Below are 13,915 nucleotides of genomic sequence, written 5' to 3'. Positions count from 1 at the left end.
CTTGAAAAGAGCTTAGAGGCTAGCTCAGGTATAAGTGCTATGTAGTCCTTTGGAGGTAAATGGTATGAATGCCCTTGTAGGCAGACCCAGGAGAGGCCTACTGACTTCTCTTCACCTTTTCCCTTGGCATACTTTTTTTTATTGTTTGGTGGTGGTGTTTTGTTGGTTTGGTTTGATTAATTTTTGGTCATTTTTGGGGGGTATGTTTGTGTGTTTTTACGTTTTCCCACTAAAGCTCAAACCTAGGTTGCTGAATTTAGCTACAAACAGATGATAACATGAGAACTTGACTATCACCAGTGCACCCTGCAGCATATCCTGGCCAAACTGGTCATGTGTCTGTAGATGCAACTTTCTTCACTTGCAATGAATTCTCCTTTATCCAAATAACCAAAGATTTGTGCTTTCACAAATAAATGAAACATGTGCTTCCAAACCTACCTAAACTGAGGACATCTGAAATCTCTTCATCCTAATTCTTAAAGTGTCTGGTGCCACTGGTACGCTTGGTGTAGAGGTGCTGGGCTGACTCTGTGTAGATCAGTTTGCTTATAGCTCCGTCACTACATAAAATGGACCAGAGCCAATTCCCTGGCTCCAAAAGCAAGTGCCTTGTTACTTCTTGCAGCAACACAGCTAAGCTCTCCTTCCATCTAGAGCAGGGTGATTTGTTCACAATGCATTTGGGAAGAGTCCCAGGACTGTGGTAGGCCCTGAGCTGGGCTTGGACATTGTCAGGGAGAGTGCTACCTGGCACAGACCTGTGCTGCCAGTTAAACTGCATGGACCACCAACAGCTCAGTGCCTAAACCCATCCCCTGTGTTTCTACATGTAGCTTCCTACAGCAGCGTAGCTACAGAGGAGGTTTAAGGGTCTAATTAAACACATTGGCACATAGCGTCGTGTGAACATGGATTATGGTTTCCATCAGACCATATATATCCCTGTACCTAGGACCTGGTTTTAATTTCAACAAAGATAATCTGGCCATGGGCATTGGACAGATGGCTGTGTTTTTAATATTGTCTCACATTGTGAACATATCAAGGAAAGAGAATACACTGCTGTAGCATGCTCAATATTAAACTGGAGTGGGGTTTTAATATTACACCTTCCTGGTCTCTAGACTCATTCTTTCAAGACACAATCTTCAATGTTATCCAAGTAAGTTTCTCAATTCCAATCTGACCAACTCCACTATAAAAGTTTGAGTTACTCCAAATGGAAGATTTAAGACAGGGGAAAAAAAGCTATTTCAAATTTAGTAAACAAAAGATACACCTCTACTGTTTTGCTGGGTTGTGCTAGAGTTTTGTCAGCTCTTCTCTCCTGAATGTCCACGCTGCCTAAGTGTTAGCTCACCCTCGAGCTAACTCAGCAAGCTCAGAAGTCTCTGGGTTGGGATGAACTCGGCGGAGCCCAAGAGACGTGTGGCAGTGTCCCACCCCCACACTGCAGGAAGGTGCAGCATGAATCTGACTCATGTCGGATTTGGCTTCTCCCAGACTAACCGGTCTTTCAGCAGGCCCCTCCATGGCCTCATGTCCTAAGCCACCCTTGGTGTTACACAACAAAAAGACATATCTGGCAGGCTGCAAAGCAGCTTCCCAACAGCAGCCCAGGGCAACATCTTAAAAGGACCATGCCCAAATCAATGGGTCCATTGTCAGGAAGATTTCTTAGCAGCAGTTTAAAATTATTCTGAGTGCTATAGTACCAGATAGTTTCAGACTAGCTGAAGAGCAGTGATGGTTCTATTTCATATCTACGTATGTGTATATTGATATGTATATACGCGTGAGTTTTGTCTCCCATGTGTGTATGTTTGTGTGCACGCATACATGCAGGAGGGGTAACCAGCCCTTGGGTGCAGCCAGGCATTACTGCTTTGGCTGTACCAAGATACGTTGTGATCCTTGTAAGAAGTGCTGCAGTGGAGTTCATCATGATCCCTGACTGCTCTGACCATGGTCTTGAGAAGCAGGTCTCTGTTTTGCTTCTCTACACATGAATATTACTGAGAATACCAGGGAGGAACCCTCTTTCTAGGCTGTGACACTTACTCCTATAGAGTTATAATACGTCTTCTAATGCGTTCATCATCACTGTTAGCCTGGTGACTTGTTTTTAAGTTTTCACAGCAACTGGATTTTTTTTTTTTTATTTATTTTTCTTTAGGGCATATCTAAACAAACAAGGAACAAGGAATGAGCTCAGACATTCACACTTATTGTTGTATTGCTTAATTCTTAGTGCTCTCCTTTACTCTGTTGTGGGCCGCTCCAGTTTTCAATAAAAGTCAGTTCTAGAGAGAGTTGACCTTGCAGAGTGGGGATGCAAAGCCAGACAGCGCTATTCAGCCCCAAGGCTTGAATCAACTCGGCAGTATAAACACAGCCAACAGTCTGTATGTTCAATGAGATGAAAAGGAGCAAACAATCCCTATTCCATTTAATGCCAATTTAGGGCTCTTAACACCGCCTTCCCCACAAATCACGGTGTTGTACTGTTTAGCTAAGAGCTTTTGTCGGGTGATAGGACGAGAGTTTGAGAAATCTGTTGGTTCTGATAATGTTGCGAGGAGGGTACAGGTTTACAATCAATGCTTCACTAAGAGGTATTCAATATGTTGATTTTGGTAAAATAAGAATCTGGAATAAGGAGGACACTTAAAATAAACAGGATCCTAGGAAGTGCATTCACTTTATGTTTATTTTTCCCCAGAGGGAAAGAGGTAGAGCTTGCCAACCTTTTAAGTTGCTTGCTAACTGCATAATGAATGGGGATAAGTTAACTTTGACTATGTTTTCAATTTCCTCAGTGAACCAGATGCCAATGCATTTGATGTATTTCTGTCAACATTTGAATATAAAAGCCTCCTTACACACCTTAAAAGATCTTCAGTTCTTCCAACTTAATCAAGTTTATCTTATAGCCAGATGATTTGACAGAATTACAGTTCACAGGATATTCGGAACCATTGATCTAATTTAAGACAAATATGAGGATGTGAATACATGGCTATAATAATTGCTTCCTGAGACCCCTTTTTTACTCCTGGAATACTTTGCTATTCCCTTATTAACACTGAATGTGTGTTCTAAATCTAACCTGAAAAACTGTGTTCTTAAAAATTATGTCTGAAGATTGAAAATCCAGTTATCCACCAAGAGTGATATATCTACATCTGAAGATATTCACATATGAATAGTATGTAAAGCTCCAGTCCTTCTGCTGTTGAATTAAAAGGCAGAACTCCAACAACTGTAGTGGCAATAGCATCTGAAACACTTTCAGGAAACTGAAATTGAGAAGAGAAAGTGTTAGCAAGGAAAAAAATGAGAAGAAAAAAAAAAGAAATAAAAAAAAAAGAAATAATAAAAAAAAATAAATTAAAAAAAAAAGAGAGAGAGAGAGAGAGAGAAGGTCACGTTAGAACAAATAAAAAATCCCGTAGTACTAAAACTTATTTATGTATTAATTTACATTTACTTTTCAAGAAAAAAAAAAAAAAAAAAAAAGACCTTACAGCCAACTCCAGACTTGTCAGGCATAATAAGTTCTGTTAGAAAAGTGTTTTCGAAAAATCTTTGTATCTCTTTGTGCTTACAGACTACTGAAATGCTTGTTTGCCTTTCAAGCTCTCTAGAAAATCAAATAATGTTTTCTGAAAAATTTGGACATCTCCTGATAGCATTATAAAGCATCAAATTGTGTACCATTCTGAATACATTTGAAAGATAGTTTTGTGAGCTCTGAAGGAAGGTATGGGTTTATTTAGAGCACCGTATCCTTTCCCTACTTCACAGAATCACAGAATCATAGAATGACTTGGGTTGGAAGGGACCTTAATGATCATCTAATTCCACCCCCCTGCCATAGGCAGGGACACCTCCCACCAGACCAGGTTGCCCAAAGCCCCATCCAGCCTGGCCTTGAACACCTCCAGGGATGGGGCATCCACAGCTTCTCTGGGCAACCTGTGCCAGGGCCTCACCACCCTCTGAGTGAAGAATTTCTTCCCTACCTACCTAAATCTTCCCTCTTTCAGTTGAAAACCATTCCCCCTTGTCCTATCATTATCTGCCCAAGTAAAAAGTTGCTCTCCGTCTTTTTAGCAAGCCCCCTTTAAGTATTAAAACGCTGCAATGAGTCTCCACAGAGCCTTTTCTTCAGGCTGAACATCCCCAGCTCTCTCAGACTTTCTTCATAGGAGAGGTGCTACTCCCAGCAAGAAGTATTTGTTGTGTCTTGCTTACAGGCTTGAAAACCCTTAACACCCCTTCTTCAGATTACAAAGTATTTTACTGTATGCACATGCCTAGAACATCCAGTCTATTTTTGGCAAGGATCTCTGGGTCTATTGTTGTATAAATAATTTTTCCAAATGTTTCTTCCCTGATCCATTTTTTCTTCTAAAATGGTTTTAATACCCAAACATTTACCACTCTAGTCTAAATATTCCTCAGATGAACTACAACATGATTAGGAAGACAACTGAAACTTCAGAGAAAATGGCAACGATCCTCTGGGAGCCAGACTGGGCACAGTAAATCACACATCCTTCAGAAGGAAAAGGCATCACATCCTTCTGTCGGGACTTCTGATTTTGATAAGTTTGTACGTTGAAACCTTTATCGATCACTTCTTAGCTTAATCTTTAGCAAGCAGAATTTTATTTCAGAAACTGAAATACAGAAAATACTATAATTGAAAGTAAAATGTTGCCACTTCCCTTTTGAACTTGTTCCTAAGAAATAAAACCAGATCGTCTATTCTTCACCATGTCAGCTGAACAGGAAGAACAATCCCATCTTTTTTGCAGGGGATGGAACTGATTGGTTTTCATCAATTTGCATAGTTTCTGGCTCATCTTTTCTTGTTATTATTCCAATTAGAAGAAATATATTCTTGGAAAAACTTTAAGACAGCATCTGCATATCATTTTATTCAAATGATACTGTGCAGAATAAGAATCATGGGAGACTCTTACCTAGCCTGTGTCTTAGAAGGAGTATGTCATTTCCTCACCGAGACAGTAGTGCTTTAGTAACTGAGCCATAATCACTTATTTGGAAGGCTAAGAGGAAGCTCATTTCTTTTATACTGGTCCTTTCAGAATGGAGTCAAAGGGAGGGGATTGATGCTGACACACTAACTGCGCAGTATGATTTGAAAGACTTGAGGAATGAAAGGAGAGGAAAACACCAGGTGGGGAAAACAATACAAGGACAGATTTCAGAAGAATTCATGCACCTGTGTTATATATTATCCTGGTATAATTACTGTGGATTTGCAGCCTTTTTGCTCATTTGTTTTACACGTGGAAATTTATTCTCACCAGATAAATTACTGAAGCAAACCAGTGTACGTATATTCTTATGTAATTGGCATCTGTAGACAAAGTGGTGAGCTCTCTCATTTGTTTCCTTTCCAGAGGACATGCACAAGATTTAGGCCACACAATTCACATCTGTAAGCCAGAGTTGCACACTCTTCTTGCAGACTTGGACCTGGGTCTGGGGAGAGGAATTGTTTCATTCAGCATGGTTTCTGAGGCATACTACGATCATGAGACCACTAACACTGCACAGAAAATCAAACAGCAGCTTAGAATAGAAAATAGAGAAGAAAAACACCAATTGATCCAGGAGGAGGAGTTTGTAAAGAGAATTAACCTCATGATTCCTGGAAGTCCAACTGAAATGGTTACCTCTTTTTCCTCTTTTTTTTTTTTTTTAATATATTTTTTCCAAAATGCACAATCCTTAGAATGCTTTTTTTCTTTTTTTCCTTTTGGTAGAAAGTACAGAAATGTCAAGTTTTTGTTCAAACTGGTTGATAGTTCTATGTTAACAACACCAGTGTTTCCTGCATTGACCCTATACTTGTTGACTTCAGGCTGTGCTGCCCTAACGCATCCAAAACAGACATCCTTGAAAGGCTACCCTCACTCTTCAATTAGTCCTGATTGCTATAGCCTGTCTCTTAGGTTGAGTAGAATGACAAGCATCTTTTCCTTCAGACATTTACATGGGTGCCAGTCTGTTCCCAGGTGTTTATTATCCCTAGATCCTTAGACATGTTTGTCTGTCTTAGGGTTGAATTTGCAGAGGTGACCAAGGACAGTCCCAGCGCCTGATGGAACTCATTATCACCACTTCTCTGACAAAATCTTAATCTCAAATTGAGCAGAGCGAATTGCATGAAACATCTCTCTTCCTCTGCCTTTTACAGTACAGGAAGTGCTGGCATTATGTCTAGAAATAAATGTCTTGGTTGATAAGTCTATTGGCTCCTGCAGAAGTCATAATTGTGGAGGAAAACAGCAAAGCGATTGGAAAATTTCAAAAGAAGAAAGATTTCCCCTCCCTCCAAATGACTTTTTTTTTGTTGTTGTATTTTCTTTCTTTCTCTGGACAAGCCTACAACAACCTCAGGCTTGACTTTATGGAACAGTTAAATACCTGCCTTATACATAAATACTATCAGGATCCATGGCACAGATTGTCCTCTTTTATGTGACTTCCTGAGCCCGCTTCAGTAAGCACTCCCAGAGCTGTCCCAGTAGACAGAATCCTGCACAAACCAAGACAGCCAGCGTCTGCATTACCCTTTCATCCGTGTGGATGAAAGCTGGACTTTACCCATGGGGGAAATATGTATCCATACATCCCTTTTGATAACTTCCAGATCAGAGGGCTGTATAGCACCGACCTGTGTTAGCCTCACTGTTGAAATTGTCTCTTTTGTGTAGAAATGTAATACTGGTTGGGCTGAAGAGCGTAAGAATGAATCTAGAGTTACTGTAGGGAGACTTCGATTCAAGGGCACGTCTCAGTTCTCTTAATTCACATGGAACCTCTCCTTTTGTCACATGCTGTTTCTTTTTGGCAAGTTTAGGTGGCTTTTTGCTTAGAGTGGTTTTCTTTGGGGGAGGATCTCTTCGCATTTTGCGGTGGTAGACCAGACATGTAACCAAGAATCTGGATCTTGATAGGCATCTCAGCCCAACAACGCTACCTTCTATGTCCTTTGTGGATCTAGTGTTAAATTACTTGCTTAAATTGCAGTAGAAACTTTGTGGTCACATTGGGAACTGACTTCAGTTTTCCAAAGCCCAGAAGATGCAATCCATAGTGGAGACTGTCTTTCCCTCCCCTTTCTAAGAAGAATAGAATAGATTTCCTTACACCATCAGAAACAATAGGAAGAAACAAATCTGCATAGGAATTTAGACTAAAAAATTTAAAATAAAACCCCACACATAAGGCATTTCACAAAGGTCAGAGAACAAATATGGCAGTTCAGCAAAGACCTCACCATTTTAGTAAACAGAACTGAAAACAGAGCAGATTCTCCACCCTCTCAGTCTGTTTGAGGGTTTCGATTGCCAGCCCCTCAGATGGCCTAGGTTAAGATTCATGATTATGCAATGAAGGATGCTCGTCAGACTGAATGAACGATGACATTTGGGTACCTTATTTTACACTGCTTTATAAACTTTGTTTAAACAGTATAAACAGTAGACAAAGGAAACTGGATTTTGCAATAAAAGCTATTTTTATGAAAGCAAAACAGTCACATGACCTCTTACCCAGCTTTTAAAAGAGCAATAGAACTTGCTTTGCCTGCCAGCCCTGAAAAAGGCTGAATTTAATGTCAAAGACAGAGGTCTTGTTAGGCAACAGTGTTACATTCCAAATCTTACATGTTTATAGCTTCCCCTATTGCCATAACCCCACCCTCTCAACAAGAAAAAAAAAATGCAGTCAGGCTTAACCCTTCATAGCTTTAGACTTTTATTGAGACCACCCTGATTTTTCACGAAGTAATTTTTTCAAAGCAAAGTATATTGATGAGTAGCTTGCATACATGAGATGCATTTGTAAACACTGAGCTCACGTGCACTGCAGGAGAGAACTCAAGGTCTCTGCAGGTACCAAGCATGCTGATTTCAAACCTTCCATGTCAAGCTACGCTGAGATTTGTCACTGACTTACCCCTGTCAGTGTAAAAGCAATACTGCAGGCAAGCCCTCGCTTGTTGTTTGCTAATTTCAGCACACACAGATTTCTTCTAAGTCACCCTAGATATATATATATTGTAAACATGTCCTGCTGGAAAACCACATGCATTTTCCTTTTGAAATGAAGCTTGTCTTTTCCCTGCTGAAACCTTTTATAATCTCCTCAAATGTGGTATCACACTTTGTTAACCCCTCAGTACTCGCTGAATTTTGGATATGATAATCCAAGAACGGAACCCCTGGAAAACCCCATTCAACAAGAAGGAAAGCCAAGGAGTATCAACGTGAATGATGTAACAAACTAAGTGTCAAAATAAATACAGTACCTCAATTTTAATTCAGTAGTCAAACATAAAAAAAAAAAAACACAAAAAGAATCATTTTAAATATAATAGTGATATTGTATATAGCCCTTTTCAGAGAAGAAAAAAAAATGGTGAAAAAGATAGTGGTGATATTTCTCCTTGATATTTTTAATGAAAGTCAACAACTGTGTGACTTCGTTATGTATAGTGAAGAAGCTGTAAAACATGAATGGTGTGGCACAGAAAGCAGCATAGGGTGCAAAGCTTCCTGAGGGTGAGTGGGAGGAGAAGAGACAAAGTAGCTCAAGGCTGGATAGGATGGATGTGCCAACAGTGGGAGGGAGGAAGGGCAGGAGCACAGGAACTGGGATCCTGGAGATAGCTGTCATTTGCTCGTAGGTATGGGGGAGTGGGGCTAAGCTGGGATGTGCAAAACACTGTTGGGGAAGATAATAGATAACAGTCTCAGATCCTTTATCAAGAAAGGGCACAGGCGGAGAACAAGTTGCACGGAGCTGGGAGGGAGATTAAATGCAGTCGCAATAGGAGGGACGGGCATCTTTTTTTCAATCACTCAGCCAGCACCTCCACAGCTGGAGCTCAGCCCTGAACCCTTACTTTAGGGGCATGTTAGGTAGATGTATACACGTAACATGTACAGTAGGTATCCATGCCATCACACTCATAATCATATCATATTCAAGACAGTTGAAGTATGGAGCTTAGGATGCTTTTTAGCTCACAGTTTGGTAGATGCTTCGTCAGCTGAATAAGTCCGTAAACTCTAGGGGCAGCACTGACTTGGGACTCAATTCAGCTGCCTACACATGGGCACCTAGTTCCACCTGAGACAAAACAGAGCTTCCCTTTAAGGAGCTGGCAGATATATCATTACTTGGAGTAGACACAGCCTCTAGCTGCCATTCCAGAAAATCAGAAAAGGAATATCTAGGGCAATCTGAAAGATACCTTGGGCATCTGAAACGCCTCTCTATGCAATTAAATTGAGATCTTGATCTCTCCTGATGATAATGGAAGCTTTGCTGGCCTGTAAGTGCTTACAAGTAGACACCTCAAATTACATCTCCAAAGCTGAAACACACCTCCAGGTCTTAGCTCTCATCTCTAGATCCAGTGCCATCTGAAATGCCCACCCAACCTCCAGTCTGGTGACTGGAGGAGCACATGTGTCCCTTAGGTCTTGTGTCATATCTGACAGCCCAATGGAGATGTTCCAGTCCCTTGAGGGATCAAGCAACTGAGTCAAGCCTCCAGCATCCAGAACTTCGGTAACTCCTACAAATACCCTGATCACTGCCCAGAGAAAAGCAGCACATCCCATAGCCTGGTACTGCTGTCTTCATGCACGTAGAAAGGAGATGAAATGTTACACTTTTAAAAGTATGGAAAACTTGTTAACAATGTAGAGACATGTTTTCAACAGGAAAGATGTGAGTATCAGAAATCAATCAGGACAAAAGCATATCCATAGGCAAAATATAATTCTTAATATATCTGTAAAAACTCTGCTGGGTGACCAACAAAATGCCCCGCAGTATGGCTACACAGTTACTACCCTGTCTACAAATACTAAAAAATAAACAAACCAACAAAGAAAAAAAAATAGGATCAATAAGACGAGTTTGAAATAGTATTGCTGAAGAATTTTCATGTCTAAATCCAAGATTACTTCAATATTTCATATTAGCCAAGCAGTCACTGAATCAAAGTAATAGGGTCTTTGGCACTTGGACAGGCCCCAGATTTGCTCCCCGCCCGGCTAAGTACCCTAATCAAGAAGTTATAGAGACAAATTCAGGTTTGTTTTCTCTAACTACCATAGTAAAATGTTATTTTCTACATGGAGAAATGGTTTCTGAGATACAATTACCCAGATCCATTGTAAGCCTTTGTATGTAAACTGTGACTGAAAACTTTGTGTGTGAGCTGTGTGTTCTTGGCTTGCGTTCCTAGAAGAAAGGGGTACTGGATGAATTTGGAACTGGGCATCCCAGTTCCTACTTGTGCATATGAACAACTCTTATATTGCTCGAAAAGCGGAACAGCAGCTCAGTAACCCTTTTCTTTTCTGGTGGTTTGAAAGAAACTGTAACCTGTATCTGATTTTAAAAAGGGTGTTTAGAAACCAGCCTTCAAGGAAGAGCTTTAAGGCAGTGAATCTCCAGGGGAGTATGTAAACTGTAAAGTGGAGATGAGATGAGAGTGTCTGATCTTTTTTGTTTCCTCCTTTGTCTGAGAAATCTTCTCTTCCTTGAATGGGCCTGGATGGTGTCACACACACTGCGTTGGGTTTCCTGGGCCTCACTCTAATTCTTATTACACATCTCCAGGCATCTCATATTTCTCTTTCAGTGACCAAAGAAAATTTAGGCATTGCAATGCTTGTTGCTTTGATGCCTACACTCATTTTTGGTATTTAGCCTCACATGTTTTCTTTTACTACTTATCTCTAAATACTTTTTATGATGCAAACTGTAAATTTTCTATTTTGGGACTGCTTTTTGAATTAAACTTCATAAAAGGCTGCAGTGCATATATAAAGCAATATATCACAAGTTCTCTGGAAGCAGAGGTTATTAATGTAACAGTCTCTTGATTAAACTAAAACAGGCAACACAGACAAATCTAGCATAAACACAACCATCTTTTCACCCTGTCCTGTGTGTCAGGGAGATGAGACTGGGCTACTCTGTAAAGGGGGATGAGCTGAGAGCTGCAGGTGATGGCAAGGCCAGCAGGGCAGAGACTTTCCTGGCACTGCCCAGTCCCACAGACCCCAGCCAGAACAGCAAAGCAGGTCCGGTGGCAGTGACCAGATTCAACCACGAGTTCAGGTCACCAGGCAAGTCTGTAGTGACAAGACAGGTTGAGTTTGAGGTCAGGCTCAGGATGGGTGAGGTTCACAGCCAGACACAGGCATGCCATCCACACAGATCCAGAAAGGAGAAAGGGCAAGAGCTAGGGCTGATACAGAGTTCCCAAACCAAGAGGACCAGGCTCCCATCGAGGCACCTTACAGCTCTTGCAGCTGTCTGACCCAAGGTTACTGCAGAACTGGCCTAGAATGCAGGCAGGCACACCTCTGGGGAAAAGTGTGTTGCCAAGTTGCTCTGAGGTTGCTCTGCACCTCACTTGGGGTCCTGACACTATGACCTAAAAATAAGTTTGCTGGGACAGGAGACACGACACCAACCCCAGTAGCTGAGGCAGTTAGGAGCTGTGAGCTTGGACCTTCTCATACTGAAAAATGCTAAAATGCAGATCTCCCTTTTTCTGGGTGAGAGCTGTAGTCACATTGTATGAAGGTGGCCACTTTGAGCTCTTTGGTTGTGTTTTGAAAGAAAACCTGTGGCATTTATCTGCAAGCAGAGGTGTTGGTGTCTGCCTTCCTCAGCTTGGCTCTGAAGGGGACAGGGACTCCTGCCTTGCACCTTTGCATTACTGAAGGGCAGAAGTTGGTGTGAAGGTGGAGTAAAGGGGGAGTTCAGACATGTCATTGTCTTTCCTATTTGCTAGGTTATTGGTAATTTTAATTAGCTTCCATGATATTAAGCCCTTTCTCTCCTGTCTGTCTCATGGACTTGTGAGTCTGGTGTTTTTATCAGTCCAAGTACCTAGAGATGGATGTTGATATCCTGTAAGTCTTTTGCTGATGCTGGAAGTCACCGTCATACATAGTGCTTCCTATTCTGACCACAGTACAAACAAGATGCAGGATCTGGACCATAACTTACTTTCAGTCAGACACTTCCCGTGTCCAGTTTTGCTCACACACACACACACAGAGTACAAAAGAGACATGGACATACTGGAGAGAGTCCAAGGGAGGGCCACTTAGATAATGAAGGCACTACAGCACCTTTTCTGAGGAGAGGCTGAGAGAGCTGGGACTGTTCAGCCTGAAGAAGAAAAAGCAGAGGGAGGATCTCATTAATGTCTACAAATACCTGAAAGGATAGTGCAAAGAGGACAAAGCCAGGCTGTTTTCAGTGGTGACCAGTGCCAGAACAAGAGGCAATGGGCACAAACTGGAACACAAGAGGTTCTGTCTGAGCACCAGGCAGCTCTTCTGTGCTGTGTGGGTGTGGGAGCACTGGCACAGGTTGCCCAGAGAGGTTGTGGAGTCTCCTCCTTGGAGATCTTCAAAAGCTGTCTTTACACAGTGCCAAGCAAGCTGCTTTAGATGTCTCTGCTTGAGCAGGCAGTTTGACCAGATGGCCTTCAAAGGTCCCTTCCAACCTTAACCATTGTGTGATTCAGTGATTTTAATACTGGAAAGACTTACTTCTTTCACAAATATATGCTGATAATTATCCCTTTCCTCCTCTCTTTCACTAATTTGTGCAGATTAACTATCCCTCAGAGATGTTGAAGACTTCTGCCAGCAGGGCAGGAGGAGCTGCTGCTCGGGTTCTTTGCCACCTCCCTGCCTGGAACCAGCGGCTGATCCGCCAACAGCCGACCTTTGCCTCAAAGACTGATGCACTTTGCAAAGGTGCAACAGGGCTGGTCCTCTGTAATTTGATTTTTGTTTGCCATGGAAAGGCTGGTTTGTTTGCTTTGCACTTAAAGGCCATGGTTTACTCAGGACTGTAAAACTCTTCAAAATCATGTGTAAGTAAATACGTGAAAAACAAACAATACTGAAAATAGGTTTGGCAAAGAATGAGGTACTACTATTGCTTAATAATATATTGCTTACAAGACTTCATTCTGCAACAGAAAAACATATTTTCCTCCCTCAGAATATCTTCCCTGAGATCATAAAATCCTTAGCAGCATGAACTCAAAAAAAAAAAAAAGTTAAATGTTCATGTTTAAGAGTTCTTTAACTATCTACTTTGTGTTGTTGTGACAACACAAGATGAAGCCAGTGCTCAAACTCCAAGTCCCATTCTAACTTTTACTACTGTAAACTGCTTAAAATTGGAAATGTTGAATTATAAAACTACGACAGGTACATTGCACAATATTAAAGACATTAATTCAGTAGTTTAGAGCTTCCTGTCCTGATCCTCCTGAGCCAGTTCTGAAGTCCTTACTCATTTCCTTACCTCTGATTCATCAAAGCATTTAAACACTCTTGATTTCAGTGGGATTTAAGCATACAGTTGTTGATTCGACATTTTAATCACAGAAAATCCTCACTAAAGCCAGTGTTCTTTTATTTTTTTTTTCCCCAGAAGTCTAGGACCTAAAGTTTCACTTTTTTTTTTTTTTTTTTTTTTTTTTTTAATCTGCATTTGAGTCTACACAACTTGAAATTGAGAATGTGTGTTTGGTAGTTGTTGCTACACATCACTCCCTGCCCAAACCAGTTCTTTCACTCGGGCTATTTAATCTCTGGCTAGTAATATTAGTGGCAAGAGGAATTCACCAGATGAGGTAGCACTGGAGTAGGTGGAGAAGTGTTGGGAATAAGGTTACAATTATTTGTTTCAGGTGTCACCTTTTTTGATCATATTTAAGTACTAAGTAGAAAGGCATGCTTTTTGTTTTATCCCATGATAAAAATTATTTTTATATTAATCCCAGAGCTGAATCTGTGGGATGTCTTTC

Source organism: Anser cygnoides, chromosome 1, assembly GCF_040182565.1.
Source record: "Anser cygnoides isolate HZ-2024a breed goose chromosome 1, Taihu_goose_T2T_genome, whole genome shotgun sequence".
NCBI classification, from domain to species: Eukaryota; Metazoa; Chordata; class Aves; order Anseriformes; family Anatidae; genus Anser; species Anser cygnoides.
Note: the sequence above shows the minus strand (reverse complement) of the source record.